Below are 9776 nucleotides of genomic sequence, written 5' to 3'. Positions count from 1 at the left end.
TTTATGCATGCACCCTGTTGTCTCCTAGGTGCTTCATAGCGAATTCCTTGAAGACCTGCTCCATGATCTTTCCATGGACCTCACTGGGATTTCACTTTGGTACATCTCAGGTGGTGTTACACATTCAATGTAACACTTACTAAGTGCAGCTAAAACGCAAGCAGATGCACATTCAAACAGTTTACTAGGTGTTAATTGTCCCTGTGATAATGCAAAATTGTTCTTTTTCAGGTGAGGGTTATCTCCTACACATACTAACTTTAATAGGTCACTGCATTCCAATGATTTGCAGCTGTTGCAAATGAACGTGTGACAAGGACCTTAAAAGACATAAAGAATTTAGACCCAAATGTTTTAGTCTTTATAGATGCATTGCTTTCATGTTTCATAAGCATCTCTAGCTTTCCCTATAGCCTTAGCAGCATGTTTTCTTCATGTGCCATGCTTCATTGTTATGCATGTGTAGTTACAGCCAGGAACAGACTCAGAGGAAAGCATTTTTTTTTTAATATTGAGAGGGTTTTTTTCCAGGATTATATATCCCCATCAAAACACCGCATAAAGAGAAACAAAAGGGCTTTTTATAGGTCTCCACATATAAGTTAATGCATTCATTCTTTTGAATACTGAATCTGTTTGGTATATTCTCACTTATACATTTTCCCTTAATGACAAAAATGTAAAAATTTTTATATAATATGTGATGTATACATGTCTCCATCTTTTTTCTTTCTGATCCTTATTCTTTTAAATATATCTGATTATTTTCTTGATGTGTTTTATCAATGTATATTTTTATGCAGTATTTTTGATGTACAGTTTCATAAAAATGTCCAGTCCATAAACAGTTCAGCTCTTACATGACATCCAAATACATAAGATAATATAATACAAAGAAGAGAGCTCTGGCAAAAAAAAAATGTCAGAGTCCATGTGATGTTCAATTAAGAGGTGCTGGTTACACCCACAATATTTTCACCTCAGTGCAGATCTTTCACTTCCCTGCTTTACTACTAGTTATATGTTGAGAGAGAAATGACTTGCTTATGTATATATGTATACTCTTCTCAGGCCTTCATTATCATTGCAACAGAGTGCCCTCAGTTACAAAGAAAAAACTCTCCTCCTCCTTTCTTTTTGTAGGGATAGTTTCAAAGGCAGAAGAGTGTGGTTAAGGGATGAGTTGCTGTGAAAAAAGTAGCCCGAAGAGAGAGATTTTGCATTTACTTCTTAATGCATGGCACGCTATGATCATTTTTTATTTTTGCAGTTCCACATTCTAAGTCCAATTCCTGTAAGTGTTTGTCTTGTACATTCATGATCCTCCTTCCATTGAACAAATGTTCATAGTGTGAATGGAATGTAACTATAAATCAAAATGGTGGAACAAAAGGGTTTCTGTCAGGAAGCCAAAATGAGCTCCAAAAAGAGATGTGAATATCAAAACTGAAATCTACAATCGGAATCTTGCGAAGAGAAGAGAAGAGAATGCTGTGTAACTAAAGGCCACCACTTTCTGCATCTGATGGAGTTTTCTCACATTACTATGCTTAATTCCTAGATCTAATCACATTTAATTAAAATAAATAGAAACATGAATCTATGTAGGACTATAAAAGTTGGTGGATCAGAAAAATGTCGGTTTAGTTCTGGCTCCTGTCTGACAGGACACAACACCAAATGATTGAAAGGAATGTGCAAGAAACCTCCTGAGACTTATTCATTAGAGATTTGTTTAGCTGAAAGGCTGAGGCATTTTTTTCCCTTGTTTATTAGTATGAGAATTTTTGATATTCTCATTGAACTTGTAAAATTGTCAGTGTTTTTTTTAATATCGCTAATTCTTCACCTCAAAAACATTCTGTGACAATGAAGTTTGAAGTTGCATAAAAAAGCATTTCTTTTTATTGGTTTTGAATTTGTCACATAATTCCACCAAATACACTTGTTCCACTATAGCAATGTATTAAAATCGAAAACTGAAAGCCTAACACAGCTTTATCTGTGGTTTCACAACCCCTTAATGTGTGCGTGTTGCATGCCATGCACATGCACATAGTAGTTGAAGGGGTTGTGAAACCACAGAGAGAGAGAGATAAGCAAGGGGTGACTAGGCCACATTCTATATTAAGTAATGCATACGCACATATATTATACACACATGCATGCACACACACACACATAATAAGGCCTAGTCACCCCTTGCTTTTGTATATTTTTATTCAAGTTATAGAATACACTATAAAGGGAGAAAAGGGTAGTAGAAGGTAACTATACTTATGAATCCAGAGCAATATCTAAACCCCACAATCATATAAAGTTAATTGAAAATATTCAAGGATAATTCAAAGGGATGCCAGAGATGTAAATAGGGAAGCGCATTCAAAATCCTAGACCTTGAAAAAAGAAGGCCCAAACTCCCATGCAACTGACAAATCTAGTTACCCAAATTTCAGGGACCATGGTGGAAGGTAGGTCACCCCAAACAGCAACTGAGGACATACTGAAAGTAAAACCTGGTGTGCAGCCTGAACAGATTACCAAAACAGGTTTAAACACCTGCAAACCACTGACTTTCACAAAGAAAAATAATCTTAGGGCATCCATCCTGTTTTTGTTCTCCATGCCCTCTGTTGTCTACATATGTATTTTAAGAATAACTTCAGAAAATCTCTTTCTCTAATTTAGCTTAGGTGTGGTAGTCTATGTATGCTCATATTTATGCCCCTTCAATCATTTGTTTAAAATGTGATTTATTTTCTTTTCTGTGTTGCTGATTCCTACTTCTGCTTTCCTGCATGATCTTGAGTCCCTTACTCTGCCTTCAAGCTCACTCTATTTTCTTCATTTATGCACACTTTGCCCGATGTATTCATGAATTAGTGCTGCAGCAGTATGAGGCCATGTCATCAAAGCACTATCATTTTACATATGTACCAAAGGAGTCTGCCTTTTTCAAACTGCTAAACCAAGTCTTAAGAAAGCCTTAATATTTGGTTTTTAAAAGTGTGTACAACCAGTACTTTATAGAATAAAATGTGTCACCCAAACAAATTATCAACTTCACAAATGTTTCCTATTTTAAAACTTAATACTAAACAAAAGAATAGTTGTTAAAAAAAATGAAACAAAAAGCGTATTTTTCCACTTCAAAAAACCTGTCATTTCAAAAGTCAATGTGTGCTATAGACATATTAACCCAGAATCTTCAAGTCTGCACACCTAGTTAATGGCTCCAAAATTATCTGCTTTTCAAAAGCTACTAAGCATCTATTTTCCCAAAACTGGGATATACCGCTATAAATTATGAAGTACAGGTCCTCAGTGCTTGCAATAAGGAAGCTGACTCTAAATTGAGAGTGAGATGTTGACCTTTTAGTGCAATAAGATTTGTGGAAGCTTAGCACTTGTGGAAATGAGGACACTCATTGAGAAACAAAAATACAAGTCTAAATTTAGGTGCCCAAAATTATAAATTTTGGACACTTCCTTTAAGTGAACAGATACTTCCCAATCCAGATTGTTTTCTACAACAAAAGCATGCTTGAGAAAGGTCTTATGCTGAACGGGACAGGGCATTCTCCTTCCTTACACATCACCTTCCAGAGAAGGTGGCTATATATGTGCAAATAATTTTCATTCTTAGACAACTGCTTCTAAAAAAAAAGAACAAAAATGAAACAAGTATTTTAAAGGTAGCATCCTATATATTAAGGAAGAAATAAGGATTCTAAAAGTGGCTTATCATGCACCTGGGTGAAATTTACTTTAGTAAAATTCTTCATTCCAAATTCATAAGTTATCTGCATAAAAGTCTGCTGGATCAGGCCCTAAATTACCAGAGGTAGTCAGCAGGTGGGGAGTGGAAATGGAGGGAAGACATTATCAGACAAGCAGTCCAAATTACTAAAACAAGATGATGATTTTTTTTTCAGGTGGACCTATAATATCTGGTAACATTCAAGTGTATAACCAGTTCATTTAATGAAACATGTTTTTTGTCATCTGAGCAATGTTTTGCATCCTGATTTAGAGGCACAACTCTAATTATCAATGATAGGCACTGTGTGCTTAATCACTGATCACTCTGCTGAATGTTTACTCCTTAGAGTTATATCAGCTCTGGCACATAAGCAGAATAGGTGGTTGCCATGGGCAGCAAAATATTAAAAGCAAGACGTTTTTTAGTGATGGTCTGGATGAGTAGCTGCAGTCTGTGAGGGTTTTTTTTTTTCTTAACTTCCTTTGGGCAAAAAATCTAAACTAGAGTTAGGCTGGGAAGAGGGGGTAAGGTAGGGTATGGTGGGTGCTAAGGGAGGCAGACAAAAAATATGCACTTAGATAGCTTTGTATCTATGTGCGTCACCACTCAGCCATTTAAGTAGCATGTCAACATCTCAGCAGAATCTGAATCATTAACAGTGAATAAGAAATAAACTCCTTTAGCCTAATGATCTTTTATTAGTCAAGAATCACCTAATTACAGAAAATGCATCTCAAGGGGTCAGACATTTTAAGCAGATTTCTGTAGCTTGGGATGCAGTCCTGCTCTCACGGAAGCCAGTCAGCTTGAATTGGATAGAGTGGGTCCTTTGAAATTATATTATAAACCTTGATTTACATATGGCTACTTGAGTTTCAAAAACTCCATCAACTATCTTTTTTATTTGACATATACATTTTGCAATCACTGAGAAGTTGACATGATTATTTGTTAAAAGACTGACTAGCCTCCAGGAATCATGTTATAAATATATATGTTTATATATTTTTTAAAAATTACCATAAAAAGATTACTTCCTGCATGCCTGCAGAAGGGACAGTGACACAATGCTGTCCATCAAAATGATTGATATGATTATTTCCTGAGCAATTCATGAAGTGTGAAATACCATTCCTCCATTCTCTGTTCACGCACAAATGTTATGTAAAGTCCAGACTGGAAAAAATTTAGGGAAAAAAGTAAATATTTAAAAGAGCCAGATGTATCCCAGTGGAAGTGAATTTAACCCTCAGTTATTTAATACATCCAAACTATCTTTCCATATCTCCAGGTTTTTAAAAGGTCTTTTTGTTTTATTTAAAAATTGTATCTTTCCTCATTTTCCTACATGGACAATTCTCTCAAGTTGTATTTTGTACTTTGGGTCTGAATTTCATTTACTCCAGGGCATTTCTAGATCATTATGGAAGCCCAGACCAACTTTATAATAACCTGAAATGTCTCCTTGAGAGGACCCGCTCAACTGGAGAGATTTTTCCACCAGCATAAAGGATCTATGCCATCCTTTCATCTATCCTTTGGCATGAGAGCCAACAGGTGATATTGTACAAAACTTTTCAATGCCTACAGAGGATAATAGAAAACAGGTCATGATTCAGCAGTTAAGATTGCACATGGTCCCAGAATAGAGGTCTGTTCCTCTAACCACCTGCATTCCTGCTCCCTTTTTAAGCTGTAAACCAATACAATATGTGTCAATGTCACAGAGACATAGAGAAATAGAGCTGGAAGGGACCTCCAGAAATCATCTAGTCCAACCCCCCACCTGAGGCAGGATCATCCCTATCCAAACCAGACCATATAAACATAATCTAAACTGTACATAAGACTACTTTCAACCCTGACACAACATAGATTTAACACCCTAAACTTCCACAGATAAAGCAGGGAAACAATGACAGCCAATGTTCTGCTTCTGTAAAATGTTCTCAGTATATGCTCAAGAGGTGCTAGTAAAGTGGCACCACTACAGAGGAAGGCAAAACCCCCACAGTACATACCAATCTGACCATTGAGTAAAATTCCATCCGAACTCCAAACATCATGATTGGTCTCACCCTGAGTGGAGGAGAAAGATCCTTTAGCCAGGAGCCTCTGGTTCCGGTCCCAGCAGGAGCATCATGACCCTCTAGTTGAAGTCCCAAGCATTAGATGTAGCCAACACCCAATGCATCTGGGGAAGCTTAAAAACACCCTGACACACATAGTAGAAAAAGGGGAAAGGTGGAAGGGAAGGGCAGAGCAACCAGCAAAGCCCAGAAGCATGGGAAATACCAAGGATAGAAAATCTGGATACCTATTCCTAGATCATGCCTTACCAGTGGCTGTACAACCCCTTCTTGAACAACTCCAGTGGTGGAGAGTCAACAACTTCCCTAGACAGTCTATTCCACTGCCTTGCTGTTCTAACAGTGAAGAAGTTTTTCTGGGTATCCAATCTATACTTCTTTTGCTTCAAGCCATTCTCCTCTCTGTAGCAAGAGAGAAAAGGTGCTTTCTCTCTTACTTATGGCAGCCCTTCAAGTATCTGAAGACTGCTATCATGTCGCTTCTGAAGTGCCTTTTCTGCAAGTTGAACATGCCTAGCTCCTTCAACTTCTCTTCATATGATTTCCTTTCTGAGTCCTTGGTCATATTTCTTGCCCACCTCTGGATCCTCTCTAACCTCTCCATGTCCTTTGTAAAATGTGAAGCCCAGGAACTGCAAACAGTACACCAGAGAGGCCTAACCAGTACAGAGTAGAGGCACTATCACTTCCCACGTCTTGCACGCAATACTCCTATTGATTCAGCTCAAAACCGCATTCACCTTTTGCGTGCTGCATGACACTGCAGACTTGTATCAAGTCTGTGGTCTATCAAGACTCCCTAATCCTTTTCAGCAGTGCTGCAATCCAGCCAGCTGTCCCCCATATTGTATTTGTATTTTTGATTATTCCTCTTGAGGTGTAGCACCCTTGCATTTGTCCACTACCACTTCTCTCTTCCTTCTTGAAGCAGTGGTTCTGGAGCCCCTGTCCTTGGAGACTTGCACTTTCTGTTCTCTAGGCTGCTGCATCCTCTGCCTTATGCCTGCAGATGCCCTTTCCTCTGCTTCTTCCTCCACAGTTCTGCCACAGAGCACTTGAAAGTGATTGCTGACTTCAGTCCTCTCCTCTTCAATTCTGGGGGCTCTCCTTCTTTGAGTAGTCACATGCTGTCACTTCTCATTACCTTTTGGCCTCTGTAGTACCAGACTCTCATAACTCTTCTCCAAATTATCTTTCTGCTCCTAATGCAATGCAGCATGGATTCCCATGTTTCACAAAAGATTTGTGAATCTTTTCTTCCAGGGCAGAAACCAGATTATACTTTGGATGAAGTGCTCCTGATCCTCTGGGAGGAACACGAACATGGTACATAGAATTGAAGGACCAGAAGAGACCTGCAAGATCATCAAGTTTGGTTCCCTGCCATGGGCAGGAAGTTATTGGACTCAGACAAGCTCAACAAGATGCTTGTCCAGTGTCATCTTGAACACCTCCAAGGAAGTTGACTACACTAACTTTGCTGGGAATGTGGTCCAGATTCTGGTGACCCTTACAGAGAAAAAGTTTTTTCTTATGTCCAGCATAAATTTACCCTCTATTAGCTTGTGCCCATTGGTACTTGTCCTCCCTTGAGATGCCTTCCCGAAGAAATGCTTCCCTAGATCTTGTTTCTCATCCCTGTTGTACTTGTAGGTGGCTATCAAGTCACCTCTCAGCCTTCTCTTCCTAAGACTGAACAGGCCCAGTTCCCAGAGTATCTCCTCGTAGGGCCTATCCTCCATGCCCCTAATCATATGGATGGCCTTTCTTTGTACCCTTTTGAACTTATCCACATCCTTCTCGAAGTGTGGTGCCCAGAACTGGACACATTACTCTAGCTGTGGCCTCACCAATGCTGAAATAGAGAGGGAGAAGCAGTCAACTGACAAAGACATTTTTGCTCCCTTGAGCACATCAATGCTGTAAGAATAAAAAAGAGGTAGTAGGAGGAAGGGAATAAAAAGTCTCACCCTGAGAACCTGCATTTGAAATGCCTGCACCAAGGCCCTTGCCCATGTTTTCACCCATACACATGCACAGAGTCTCCTTCCCCCTGGCTCCCCCATTGGAGAACTCCCTAGGCAAACTCCATCTCTGTTTGCTGCCCTGTTCACTGCTGGACTTTCTAATTTATGTATTATGAGGCATTTACACAGATTCTCAAAGACTTTTTTGAGGATTGTGGGATATTTAAAATCTGCGATTCTTTATGTCTTTCTAACTGTTTCTCCCCAGTGCTCAGGGCATACACGTAAATGCACACAGTTTCTCCTTGCTTTGGTGGTCACATGTAGAGAAGCTTTCTATGCATAGATTTCATAGACATTAGGGCTGGAAGGGACCTTGGAAGATCATGAAATCCAGCCCCCTGCCCCAGGGGCAGGAAGTCATCTGGGGGTCATAGGATCCCAGCAAGAAAAACATCCAGGTTTCTCTTGAAGGCATTCAAAGTAGGTGCTTGAACCACCTCCGGTGCCAGGCTATTCCAGACCTTGGAGGCTCAGACAGTAAAGAAGTTCTTCCTTATGTTCAGCCTAAAATGGTCTTGGAGGAGTTTATAACCGTTTGACCTTGTCATGCCTTGGGATGTTCTGGTGAACAAATGTTCCCCCAGAATCTGGTGAACACCTCTTATAAATTTATAGGTGGCTATCAGATCACCCCTGAGCCTACGCTTTTCCAGGCTGAAGAGTCCCATAACTCTCAGCCTCTCATAATAAGGTCTGTTTTCCTGACCTCTGATCATGCATGTGCTCTCCTCTGCACCCTCTCAAGCTTCTCCACATCCTTTTTGAACTGTGGAGCTCAAAACTGGACACACAGTGCCGAGCCTGTAACCATACTGCAGGTTTTTCCTCCTGAGGTGAAGAAACTTGCATTTTTCAGTGTTAAACACCATCAGGTTCTCATCCCTCCATTTCCTGAGCCTGTCAAAGTCACCCTGGATTACCTCCCTGTCCTCAGGTGTGGATGCTTTACCCCAAAGCTTGGTTTCATCAGTGAACTTGGCCAGTCTGCTTCTGACTCCAAAGTCCACATCATTAATGAAGAGGATGAAGAGTATGGGTCCCAGGACAGAGCCTTGAGGGACCCCACTGGTCACAGGACACCATGACAATTGACTTCCATCAATCACCACCCTCTGGGTCCTCATGGAGCCAGTTTTCCAGCCAGTGGATCAGGTGGACCTGAGGTTGCAGTTAGCCAGTTTTGCCAAGAGGTGATCATGAGATACCAGATCAAAGACTTTTTTCAAGTCAAGATATATGACATCAATCTCTTCTCCCTTGTCCAGGTAATAAGTCACCTGGTCATAAAAGGAAATGAGATTGCATTTCCTACCTGCAACAAACCCATGCTGGCTATCCCTCAGGGTGTTGCCATCATCCAGAATGGCCTCTTTGATAATCTTTTCTAAAACCTTCACTGGGATAGAGGTCAAGATGATGGGCCTGTAGTTTGTTCGATCCATTTTCCTCCCTTTCTTGAAGATAGGCACCACATTGGCCTTCTTTCAGTCTTTGGACATTTCACCAGAGCACCAGGAGCTCTCCAAGATCTGTGCCAGGGGCTGAGCTATGATGCAGGCCAGCTACTTGAGTACTCTGGGGTGTAAATAGTCAAGGCTGGCTGACTTGAAGGTTTCCAGCCTCTCAAGATGTTCCTTCACGAGGTCAGCATTGATGGAGGGTAAGAAACCACCCTCACTCAGGTGTCCCTGTCCTGTAATGGGCAGGGGCATCCCATGGGACTTGTGGAAGTCTGACACAAAGTACCCATTTAGTAAGTTGGCTTTTTCCTGGGCATTGGTCATCAGTTCTCCCATCTGGTTTAGCAGGGGTCCAATGTTGTCCTTGCTTTCTCTCCAGCTCCCCACATATCTGAAAAAGGATTTTTTATTCTCCTTGATACTTGTAGCCAGT

The sequence above is a fragment of the Crocodylus porosus genome, unplaced genomic scaffold (assembly GCF_001723895.1).
Source record: "Crocodylus porosus isolate Cpor-Errol unplaced genomic scaffold, CroPor_comp1, whole genome shotgun sequence".
Classification (NCBI taxonomy): Eukaryota; Metazoa; Chordata; order Crocodylia; family Crocodylidae; genus Crocodylus; species Crocodylus porosus.
The sequence above is the reverse complement of the archived record's forward strand: the minus strand, read 5'-3'. Positions refer to the sequence as shown.